This window comes from Salmo salar, chromosome 06 (assembly GCF_965601325.2).
Source record: "Salmo salar chromosome 06, fSalSal1, whole genome shotgun sequence".
Taxonomy (NCBI): Eukaryota; Metazoa; Chordata; class Actinopteri; order Salmoniformes; family Salmonidae; genus Salmo; species Salmo salar.
The window spans coordinates 28,079,831-28,092,354 of NC_138296.1; positions in this window are offsets into that span (position 1 = coordinate 28,079,831).

A 12,524-nucleotide genomic window follows, 5' to 3' on the forward strand; every position below is an offset into this window, starting at 1 on the left:
AAGCAATAGGAAGTGCCAAAATATTCCTCAGCCCCTGTGTTTTTCAATGGGATAGGTTTAAAGTCAATACAACACATCAGGTATCCACTTCCTGTCAGAAAATGTCTCAGGGTTTTGCCTGCCAAATGAGTTCTGTTATACTCACAGACACCATTCAAACAGTTTTAGAAACTTTAGAGTGTTTTCTATCCATATATAATAAGTATATGCATATTCTAGTTACTGGGTAGGATTAGTAACCAGATTAAATCGGGTACATTTTTTTTATCCAGACGTGCAAATGCTGCCCCCTAGCCCTAACAGGTTAAGGAGATGTTTATCTTTCAAAGGGTGTAAAATAGTTGTATGTTTGAAAAATTTGAATTTTGACATTTATTTGGATTCAAATTTGCCGCTCTTGAAATGCACCTGCTGTTGATGGAGTGCACCACGGGTGGGACGCTTGCGTCCCACCTAGCCCATAGAGGTTAAGATTAAGTTTAGGCACTAAAGGTTAGGATTAAGGTTTGGTATAGGCTTAAAACCAAAATCTCAAAAACAACTTTATCGCTGGATTCGAAATTGGATTCTCCATCCCTGTCCACAACGCCCTAGCAAAACCAAAACCTACTTGAAGGTAACAGTGCTCACTGTTGCCCCTAGTGGCTGGTTTCCACGCGACGTCCTCAGACATGGATGGACGTTGAATAGGGGTGACCAGGCTATTATTGACACCATTGATAAAGATTAGCAAAAATGACTGTATAAAATAAATAACATTCATGCCCAGGCTGGAGCAGGGTCACTGGGCAGGAGTTGGCCACACGGCGGGGTCAGGGCTGGAGGTGTGGAAGTGTTAATTCTGCATCATCACCAACACCTACTGTACAGGACTCTCTCTCCCCATCTCTCTTTCTCTCTCAGTCCCCATCTCTCTTTCTCTCTCCGTCTATATCTCTCTCCCTCCCTCTCTCTCTCTCCCACATTCCATCTCTCTCTATCACTCTCTCCCCATCTCACACCGCCCCCTCACTCCCTCTCTCTGACGTTCTCTCTCTTTCTCGTTCCGTCTCTCTGAGGTCTGAGAAGGCAGTCACCAGTGCAATTAGAGTCTCCATGTTCTTCCCTCCTGTCTCTTTAACTCGACAGGCACACACACACACACACACACACACACACACACACACACACATATTCACAAACACACCTGTCTAAGCTGGACAGGCACTAGGCAAAAGTTCACTCCTACACCACGCTAACTATCCACCCTTGTTTCCCCCTCTCCTCCCTTTCTCCCTCTCTCCTCCCTCACTTGTTCTTTCGCTCTTCAAGAAAGAGCTAGCTAGCAATCTATCCCTCTCTCGTTCTCTCTCTCAAAGACAGTGCTAACTATGGACCCCAGGTAGAGTAGCTCCTGCAGGAGCTAAATGTTGATCCAAATAAACAAACAAATGTCACGCCCTGACCTGAGAGAGCCTTTTTATGTCTCTATTTAGGTTTGGTCAGGGTGTGATTTGGGTGGGCATTCTATGTCTGTATTTCTATATTGGGGATTGCTTTGTTTCGGCCGGGTATGGCTCCCAATCAGGAACAGCTGTACATCGTTGTTGCTGATTGGGTGTCATACTTAGGCAGCATGTTTTTCCTTTGGGTTTTGTGGGTAGATATTTTCTGTTTAGTGTTTTGCACCTGACAGAACTGTTTGGCTGTCAGTTTCTTGTTTTTTGTGTTTAACCTGTTGGGGCTAGGGGGCAGTATTTTCACGGCTGGATAAAAAAACGTACCCAATTTAATCTGGTTACTAATCCTACCCAGTAACTAGAATATGCATATACTTATTATATATGGATAGAAAACACCCTAAAGTTTCTAAAACTGTTTGAATGGTGTCTGTGAGTATAACAGAACTCATTTGGCAGGCAAAACCCTGAGACATTTTCTGACAGGAAGTGGATACCTGATGTGTTGAATTACCTTTAAGCCTATGCCATTGAAACACACAGGGGCTGATTAATGTTTTGGCACTTCCTATTGCTTCCACTAGATGTCACCAGCCTTTACAAAGTGTTTTGAATCTTCTACTATGAGATCTGACCGAACAAGAGCCATGGAACGGTGATGGCCGATTAGACTCTGGCGCGCGAGGTCATGTTGGGTACCCTCGTTCCAAAACGTTTTAAAAGAGAATGCATTCGTCCACCTTGAATATTATTCATGTTCTGGTTAAAAAAGGCCCTAATGATTTATGCTATACAACGTTTGACATGTTTGAACGAAAGTAAATATATTTTTTCCCCTCGTTCATGACGAGAAGTCCGGCTGGCTTAGATCATGTGCTAACAACACGGATCTTTTTGGATATAAATGATGAGCTTTTTTGAACAAAACTACATTCGTTATGGACCTGGGAATCTGGGAAGTGACATCTGATGAAGAGAATCAAAGGTAATGGATTATTTACATAGTATTTTCGATTTTAGATCTCTCCAACATGGCCGTTTGTCTGTATAGCAAAGCATATTTTTCTGGGCGCAGTGCTCAGATTATTGCAAAGTGTGATTTCCCAGTAAGGTTATTTTTAAATCTGGCAAGGTGATTGCGTTCAAGAGATGTAAATCTATAATTCTTTAAATGACAATATAATATTTTACCAATGTTTTCTAATTTTAATTATTTAATTTGTGGTGCTGACTTGACTGCCGGTTATTGGAGGGAAACGATTTCCTCAACATCAATGCCATAGTAAAACGCTGTTTTTGGATATAAATATGAACTTGATAGAACTAAAAATGCATGCATTGTCTAACATAATGTCCTAGGAGTGTCATCTGATGGAGATTGTAAAAGGTTAGTGCATCATTTTAGCTGGTTTTATGGTTTTGGTGACACTGTCTTTTAATTGACAAAACATTACACACAGCTATTGTCAATGTACTCTCCTAACATAATCTAACTTTATGCTTTCGCCGTAAAACCTTTTTGAAATCGGACAACGTGGTTAGATTAAGGAGATGTTTATCTTTCAAAGGGTGTAAGATAGTTGTATGTTTGAAAAATTTGAATTTTGACATTTATTTGGTTTCAAATTTGCCGCTCTTGAAATGCACCTGCTGTTGATAGGGTGCACCACGGGTGGCACGCTAGCGTCCCACATAGCCCCAAGAAGTTAAAGTGTTCGATCTTTAATAAATTCATGATGAGCACTAACCACGCTGCGCCTTGGTCCACCCTCTCCAAAGACAGCCATTACAGATCTACCCACCAAAAACGGACCAAGCAGCGTGGAGGGGAGCAGCACCAGGAGTGGAGGAAGCAGCGTGCTCGGGAGGTGATGGCATCCTGGTCGCTGGAGGAATTGGAGGGAAGAATAGACTGGACTTGGGAACAGCTATTTGACCATTGCAACAACCTGCCGGGGAAGCAGGTGGAGGTGAAGAGGCAGCCCCAAAAATTCTTTGGGGGGGGGGGGGGCACACAGGGAGATTGGCGGAGTCAGGCGTTAGACCTGAGCCAACTCCCCGTGCTTACCGGAAGCGGCGTGGTACTGGTCAGGCACCGTGTTATGCGGTAGAGCGCACGGTGTCTCCAGTGCGCGCTCATAGCCTGGTGCCCTACATCCCAGCCCCCCGCAAGTGCCATGCTAGAGTGGGCATCGAGCCAGGACGGGTTGTGCAGGCCGTGCACTCTAGACCTCCAGTGCGTCTTCAGGACCCGGTCTATCCTGTGCCTGCGCCCAGAACCAGGCCTCCTGCATGTTTTCCCAGCCTGGTGAGTCCTGTGCCTGCGCCCAGAGCCAGGCCTCCTGCATGTCTTCCCAGCCTGGTGAGTCCTGTGCCTGCGCCCAGAGCCAGGCCTCCTGCATGTCTCCCCAGCCTGGTGAGTCCTGTGCCTACGCCCAGAGCCAGGCCTCCTGCATGTCTCCCCAGCCGGGGGAATCCTGTGCCTGCGCCCAGAACCAGGCCTCCTGCATGTCTTCCCAGCCTGGTGAGTCCTGTGCCTGCGCCCAGAGCCAGGCCTCCTGCATGTCTTCCCAGCCTGGTGAGTCCTGTGCCTGCGCCCAGAGCCAGGCCTCCTGCATGTCTCCCCAGCCTGGTGAATCCGGAGCCGCCAGAGCCGCCCGCCTGTCCGGAGCCGCCAGAGCCGCCCGCCTGTCCGGAGCCGCCAGAGCCGCCCGCCTGTCCGGAGCCGCCAGAGTCGCCCGCCTGTCCGGAGCCGCCAGAGTCGCCCGCCTGTCCGGAGCCGCCAGAGTCGCCCGCCTGTCCGGAGCCGCCAAAGTCGCCCGCCAGCCGGGCGCAGCCAGAGTCGCCCTCCAGTCCGGGGCCCGCTGCAAGGGTCCCCAGTCCATGGTCGGTGGCAGGAGATCACGCTCTAAGGGAGCCAGTGAAGTGGGGTGAGCCAGTGGTGGAGCGGGGTCTGCGTCCCGCTCCAGAGCCTCCACCGCGGAGAAATGCCCACCCAGACCTTCCCCTATAGGTTCAGGTTTTGCGGCCGGAGTCCGCACCTTTGGGGGGGGGGGACTGTCACGCCCTGACCTGAGAGAGCCTTTTTATGTCTCTATTTAGGTTCGGTCAGGGTGTGATTTGGGTGGGCATTCTATGTCTGTATTTCTATGTTGGGGATTGCTTTGTTTCGGCCGGGTATGGCTCCCAATCAGGAACAGCTGTACATCGTTGTTGCTGATTGGGAGTCATACTTAGGCAGCATGTTTTTCCTTTGGGTTTTGTGGGTAGATATTTTCTGTTTAGTGTTTTGCACCTGACAGAACTGTTTGGCTGTCGGTTTCTTGTTTCTTGTGTTTAAAGTGTTCGATCTTTAATAAATTCATGATGAGCACTAACCACGCTGCGCCTTGGTCCACTCTCTCCAAAGACAGCCATTACAACAAACTACTATCCACCCTTGTCTATCTTCTCATTCACTAGATCTCACACTTTTATTTCTAGAAGCCTCTCAGCCAAAAGTGCTAACTATCCACTCCTCCCTTTCTCTCTCTCCATTGCACCAACTTTTCATATCTCTCTGTACCTTGAGCAACATGCTAATGTATCTATAATTACCCTTTCCCCATCACTCGCTCTCCGACTATCTTTTTTCATCCTTTCATCCTGCAGCCCCTGTCTCACACCGTTTCCCCTCATTATAGCAGTGTTGCTCCTCTCCTTTCTTTATGTTCCTCTTCTTTATTTGGCTGTTTTTACTTCCTGTGTAGTGGTTTCCTCACTGGCAGTGAATGTGATGCTGTATTGTGTTACTGTCTGTATATATACCTCTAACCAACATGTATTACTCAACCAATGGGGTATTCACACTTAACTCTACATGTACAGTACCAGTCAAAAGTTTGGACACACCTACTCATTCAAGGGTATTTTCTACATTGTAGAATAATAGCGAAAACATCAAAACAGTGAAATAACACATGGAATCATGTAGTAACCAAAAAAGTGTTAAACAAATCAAAATATATTTTAGATTTTAGATTCTTCAAAGTAGCCACCCTTTGACTTGAAGACAGCTTTGCACACTCTTGGCATTCTCTCAACCAGCTTCACCTGGAATGCTTTTCCAACAGTCTTGAAGAAGTTCCCACATGTGCTGAGCACATATGGTGGTTAACTGTGTCTTGAATTCTACAAAAATCACAGACAGTGTCATCAGCTAAGCACCCCCACACCATCACGCCTCCTCCTCCAAGCTTACGGTGGGAACCACACATGCAGAGATCATCCATTCACCTACTCTGCGTCTCACAAATACATGGCGGTTGGAACCAAAAATCTCAAATTTGGACTCATCAGACCAAAAGACACATTTCCACTGGTCTAATGTCCATTGCTCATGTTTCTTGGCCCAAGCAAGTCTCTTCTTATTATAGGTGTCCTTTAGTAGTGGTTTCTTTGCAGCAATTCGACCTTGAAGGCCTGATTCTCACAGTCTCCTCTGAACAATTGATGTTGAGATGTGTCTGTTACTTGAACTCTGTGAAGCATTTATTTGGGCTGCAATTTCTGAGCTGGTAACTCTAATGAACTTATTCTCTGCAGTAGAGGTAACTCTGGGTCTTCCTTTCCTGTGGCGGTCCTCATGAGAGCCAGTTTCATTATAGCGCTTGATGGTTTTTGCGACTACAGTTGAAGAAACGTTCAAAGTTCTTGACATTTTATGGATTGACAACTTCATGTCTTAAAGTAATGATGGACTGTCGTTTCTCTTTTCTTATTTGAGCTCTTCTTGCCATAATATGGACTTAGTCTTTTACCAAATAGGGCTATCTTCTGTATACCACCCCTACCTTGTCACAACACAACTGATCACATTAAGAAGGAAAGAAATTCCACAAATGAACTATTAACAAGGCACACCTGTTAATTGAAATGCATTCCAGGTGACTACTTCATGAAGCTGGTTGAGAGAATGCCAAAAGTGTGCAAAGCTGTCATTAAGGCAAAGGGTGGCTACTTTGAAGAATCTTAAATATAAAATATATTTTGATTTGTTGAACACTTTTTTGGTTACTACATGATGTGTTATTTCATAGTTTTGATGTCTTCACTATTATTCTACAATGTAGAAAATAGTCAAAATGAAGAAAAACCCTGGAATCAGTAGGTGTGTCCAAACTTTTGACTGGTGCTGTATATTGTATGTGTTTGTGTGCGTGTGTTAGGCCATTGAGCTTTCTATCTCCTCTATCCCCCTCTCCCTATCTCTTTACACTATATCTCCTCTATCCCCCTCTCCCTATCTCTTTTACACTCTCTATCCCCTCAATCCCCCTCTCCCTGTCTTTTACACTCTCGATCCCCTCAATCACCCTCTCCCTATGTCTTTTAAACTCTCTATCCCCTCAATCACCCTCTCCCTATGTCTTTTACACTCTCTATCCCCTCAATCACCCTCTCCCTATGTCTTTTAAACTCTCTCCATCCCCTCAATCACTCTCTCCCTATGTCTTTTAAACTCTCTCGATCCCCTTAATCACCCTCTCCCTATGTCTTTTACACTCTCTATCCCCTCAATCACCCTCTCCCTGTCTTTTAAACTCTCTCTATCCACTCAATCACTCTCTCCCTATGTCTATTAAACTCTCTCTATCCCCCCAATCCCCCTCTCCCTCTGTCTTTTAAACTCTCTCTATCCCCTCAATCACCCTCTCCCTATGTCTTTTAACCTGTTGGGGCTAGGGGGCAGTATTTGCACGGCCGGATAAAAAACGTACCCGATTTAATCTGGTTACTACTCCTGCCCAGTAACTAGAATATGCATATAATTATTAGCTTTGGATAGAAAACACCCTAAAGTTTCTAAAACTGTTTGAATGGTGTCTGTGAGTATAACAGAACTCATTTGGCAGGCCAAAACCTGAGAAGATTCCTTACAGGAAGTGGCCTGTCTGACCATTTCTTGCCCTCCTTGATCATCTCTAACAAATACAGGGGATCTCTGGCATGACGTGACACTTCCTACGGCTCCCATGGGCTCTCAGTAGGCGGGAAAAAGCTGAACGATGTAATTCCATCCCCAGGCTGAAACACATTAGCGTGTTTGGCAAGTGCTCTATCAGAGGGCCATTAGACTGAGGCTCGTGCATGAGGGGATAGCATGCTTTTACTTTCACTCTCTTTGTAATAAAAAACGATTTCCCGGTCGGAATATTATCGCTTTTTTACGAGAAAAATTGCATAAAAATTGATTTTAAACAGCGGTTGACATGCTTCGAAGTACGGTAATGGAATATTTAGAGATTTTTTGTCACGAAATGCGCCATGCTCGTCACCCTTATTTACCCTTTCGGATAGTGTCTTGAACGCACAAACAAAACGCCGCTATTTGGATATAACTATGGATTATTTGGGACCAAACCAACATTTGTTATTGAAGTAGAAGTCCTGGAAGTGCATTCTGACGAAGAACAGCAAAGGTAATAACATTTTTCTAATAGTAAATCTGACTTTGGTGAGTGCTAAACTTGCTGGGTGTCTAAATAGCTAGCCCTGTGATGCCGGGCTATCTACTTAGAATATTGTAAAATGTGCTTTCACCGAAAAGCTATTTTAAAATCGGACATATCGAGTGCATAGAGGAGTTCTGTATCTATAATTCTTTAAATAATTGTTATGTTTTTTGTGAACGTTTATCGTGAGTAATTTAGTAAATTCACCGGCAGTGTTCGGTCGGAATACAAGTCACATGCTAGTCACATGCTAATGTAAAAAGCTGGTTTTTGATATAAATATGAACTTGATTGAACAAAACATGCATGTATTGTATAACATAATGTCCTAGGGTTGTCATCTGATGAAGATCATCAAAGGTTAGTGCTGCATTTAGCTGTGGTTTGGGTTTATGTGACATTATATGCTAGCTTGAAAAATGGGTGTCTGATTATTTCTGGCTGGGTACTCTGCTGACATAATCTAATGTTTTGCTTTCGTTGTAAAGCCCTTTTGAAATCGGACAGTGTGGTTAGATTAACGAGAGTCTTGTCTTTAAAATGGTGTAAAATAGTCATATGTTTGAAAAATTGAAGTTTTTGCATTTTTGAGGTATTTGAATATCGCGCCACGGGATTACACTGGCTGTTGAGTAGGTGGGACGCAAGCGTCCCACCTAGCCCATAGAGGTTAAACTCTCTCTATCCCCTCAATCACTCTCTCCCTATGTCTTTTAAACTCTCTCTATCCCCTCAATCACCCTCTCCCTATGCCTTTTACACTCTCTATCCCCCCAATCCCCCTCTCCCTATGCCTTTTACACTCTCGATCCCCTTAATCACCCTCTCCCTATCTCTTTCAAACTCTCTCTATCTCCACTCTCTCTTTCCCCTTCGACCATCTCTTTCACTCACTTTGATATTAATAACAGGAAAGCCTTTTCTTGACATGACAAAAGACTGAGAAGCAGCCTGTGTAACACTGCCAGTGTTAGTCCCACTAAAATACTGGATAAATAACAAACACTAATGTTTCTTACTCTGTTTGCCATCTCACTCTCTATTTCTCCTCACCATGTTATGTCTTCCTCTATTTTCTTCCTCTTTTCCATATCCCCTCCTCTCCCTCCATCCCTTGGTATTTTCCTCTTATTTCTCTCTACAGTGTATTCCCAGGCAGGAAACAGTAGACAGGGAGTGGGTGGAGGCAATATATAAAAAAATGTGAGACGACAACAATAGTTATCTCGCTCTGTATCTCTTTCCCTCTCCCTCTCTCCCCCTCACTTTCTCTCTCACTCACACACACGCAACTGCACACACACACACACACACACACACACACACACACACACACACACACACACACCACACACACACACACACACACACACACACACACACACACACACACACACACACACACACACACTTACAACACAATCATAGACTCTTTAATTCTACTTTTATCTCTCTATCTATCATCACAGTCGGTCTCACCCCTTCTTCTTCCTCCCCGCTTCCCACTTTCTTTGAACGGCTAAACTTCCTGAAAAAACTGCAGAGAAAGGAGCAACAGGAGCTTTGATCTCCCAAAGGTCATCTGGAGGCCAGAAACCCTGAATCACCTCTCTTTAATCAGGGGAAATATGGGGGACCCTAACCCTGACCCCTAATGTTTGACATCTAACCCCACACTACAACATAACCTCTCTCTTTCATCTACTGTCTGGGGCACCTGCAAAATATGGCGCTATGTCTGTTTGGTTGATACTCAAAAATAAGTAAACTCAACTAAATTTCTGAAATTGGATGATATTTCCTTAAATAAAATGGCTACTGTAGATGGACCATGAGCTTTGATGTGTTTTTGTTGGTCAAAGTCTCCTCTCCTACCCTGTAACGTACAATGACAACAACATACAGTGACATAGTAGGATATGTACAGGACAACAAGACGAGTTAATTCATCTAAAACATAGTCCTTGAAGCCTAGTTCCTAATAGAGCTGTTATCATTGAACCATCCTATTGTCTCCAGCTGCAGTGCTGTGGCCGCTCTCTCTCTCTCTGTAGTCAGTACAGTATTCAGTGGAGCGTGTCTCTGTCTCTCCCCACCCACTCACAGGCCAAGCCAGGAGCCACGGGGTTAACAGAGCCCATCAAACAGCCATTTATACCCCATCTCCATTCAACAGGCATGCCAGAGAGGAACATATAGATGCACAGGCCCAGCCAGGAGCCACGTGGTTAACAGAGCCCATCAAACAGCCATTTAAACCCCATCTCCATTCAACAGGCATGCCAAAGAGGCACATATAGATGCACAGGCCAAGCCAGGAGCCACAGGGTTAACAGAGTCCATCAAACAGCCATTTCACTTCTTTGGGATAGGGGGCAGTATTTTCACGGCCGGATAAAAAATGTACCCGATTTAATCTGGTTACTACTCCTGCCCAGAAACTAGAATATGCATATACTTAGTAGATTTGGATAGAAAACACATTAAAGTTTCTAAAACTGTTTGAATGGTGTCTGTGAGTATAACAGAACTCATATGGCAGGCCAAAACCTGAGAAGACTCCATGCAGGAAGTGCCCTGTCTGACAATTTGTTGTCCTTCTGTTGCATCTCTATCGACATTACAGCATCTGTGCTGTAACGTGACACTTTCTAAGGCTTTCCTTGGCTCTCTAAAGCCGCCAGAAAGTGGAATGGGGTGTCTGCTGTTTCTGGGCAAAGTATAGGAGCAGAGTTTGTAAGTGGTCAGCCTGGGGACAGTGAGACTGAAGATTCGCGGTCACGAGACTTCTCCATTTTTTTCTTTCAGTCTTTGAATGAATACAACGTTGCCCGGTTGGAATATTATCGCTATTTTACGAGAAAAATAGCATAAAAATTGATTTTAAACAGCGTTTGACATGCTTCGAAGTACGGTAAAGGAATATTTCGATTTTTTTTGTCACGAAATGTGCTCGCGCATTACCCTTCGGATAGTGACCTGAATGCACGAACAAAACAGAGGTATTTGGATATAACTATGGATTATTTGGAACCAAAACAACATTTGTTGTTGAAGTAGAAGTCCTGGGAGTGCATTCTGACGAAGAACAGCAAACGTAATCCAATTTTTCTAATAGTAATTCTGAGTTTAGGTGACCCCGAAGTTGGCGGATGTCAAAATAGCTAGCCGTGATGGCCGAGCTATGTACTCAGAATATTGCAAAATGTGCTTTTGCCAAGAAGTTATTTTAAAATCGGACATAGCGATTGCATAAAGGAGTTCTGTATCTATAATTCTTAAAATAATTGTTATGTATTTTGTCAACGTTTAGCATGAGTAATTTAGTAAATTCACCGGAAGTTTTCGGTGGGTATGCTAGTTCTGAACATCACATGCTAATGTAAAAAGCTGGTTTTTGATATAAATATGAACATGATTGAACAAAACATGCATGTATTGTATAACATAATGTCCTAGGACTGTCATCAAAGGTTTGTGCTGCATTTAGCTGTGGTTTGGGTTTATGTGACATATATGCTTGCTTGGAAAATGGCTGTGTGATTATTTGTGTCTTTATACTCTCCTAACATAATCTAATGTTTTGCTTTCGCTGTAAAGCCTTTTGGAAATCGGACAACGTGGTTTGATTCAGGAGAAGTGTATCTATAAAATGGTGTAAAATAGTCCTATGTTTGAGAACTTTTAATTATGACATTTTGTGGTTTTAAATTTGGCGCTCTGATTTCTCACTGGCTGTTGAATAGTGTGGGACGATTTCGTCCCACCTCCCCTAGAGAGGTTAAACCCCATCTCCATTCAACAGGCATGCCAGAGAGGCACATATAGATGCACAGGCAGGATCTGACAGACACATTGAAATCAGAGGGGGATTGAATAAGCCGCTACACCTTTGAATGACACATAATGACAGTAGGTGTTCCTGCCACACATGCACCTACTGGAACAAAGTGAGCAATTGTGCTAATGTTTTTCCTCTCTTCCGTTCTTTCACTCTGTCTATCAGGATGGATGAGTTGTTAGGGTAAGGTGTGACTGGAGACAGATGGAGAGAGTATGGGTGAGGGTAGAGGGGTAGAGCAGGCTGGGTAGAGAGAATATGCTTGATAAACATTGCATTGTAATTCTATGAGGTTAGAATTCGACAGAGAATCAGATAGATAAACAGAACGTTCTGGAATACAGAACACAGCAGTTAGTGTGCAGCCAGACAGAACATTCTGGAATACACAGGCGCAGAACCAGAACCATATAGGGAGAGTGTGTGCGGGTGTTTGCATTTGCGTTCATGTGAGCGTGCATGCACACGTGTGTGTTGCATGTATATATGTGGATTCATCCGTGCAAGAGAGGAAGAGGAGGAAGAGAGAGAGACAGTACCATGTACACACCACATTCCATCATCACACCATCCATCATCACCACATGAGAGCCGGCCCGTGCACTGATTGGCTACGTGTGCCTGCTGCCATCCAATGATTGGCTGTGTGGTACCTGGTGTTGAATCAGAAGTGGTACCCTGGTCTCTGTGGAGTCTCAAAACCCCTCTACAGCCCTGTCACACAGAGAGAGAGACCAAGCGCTATTGGAG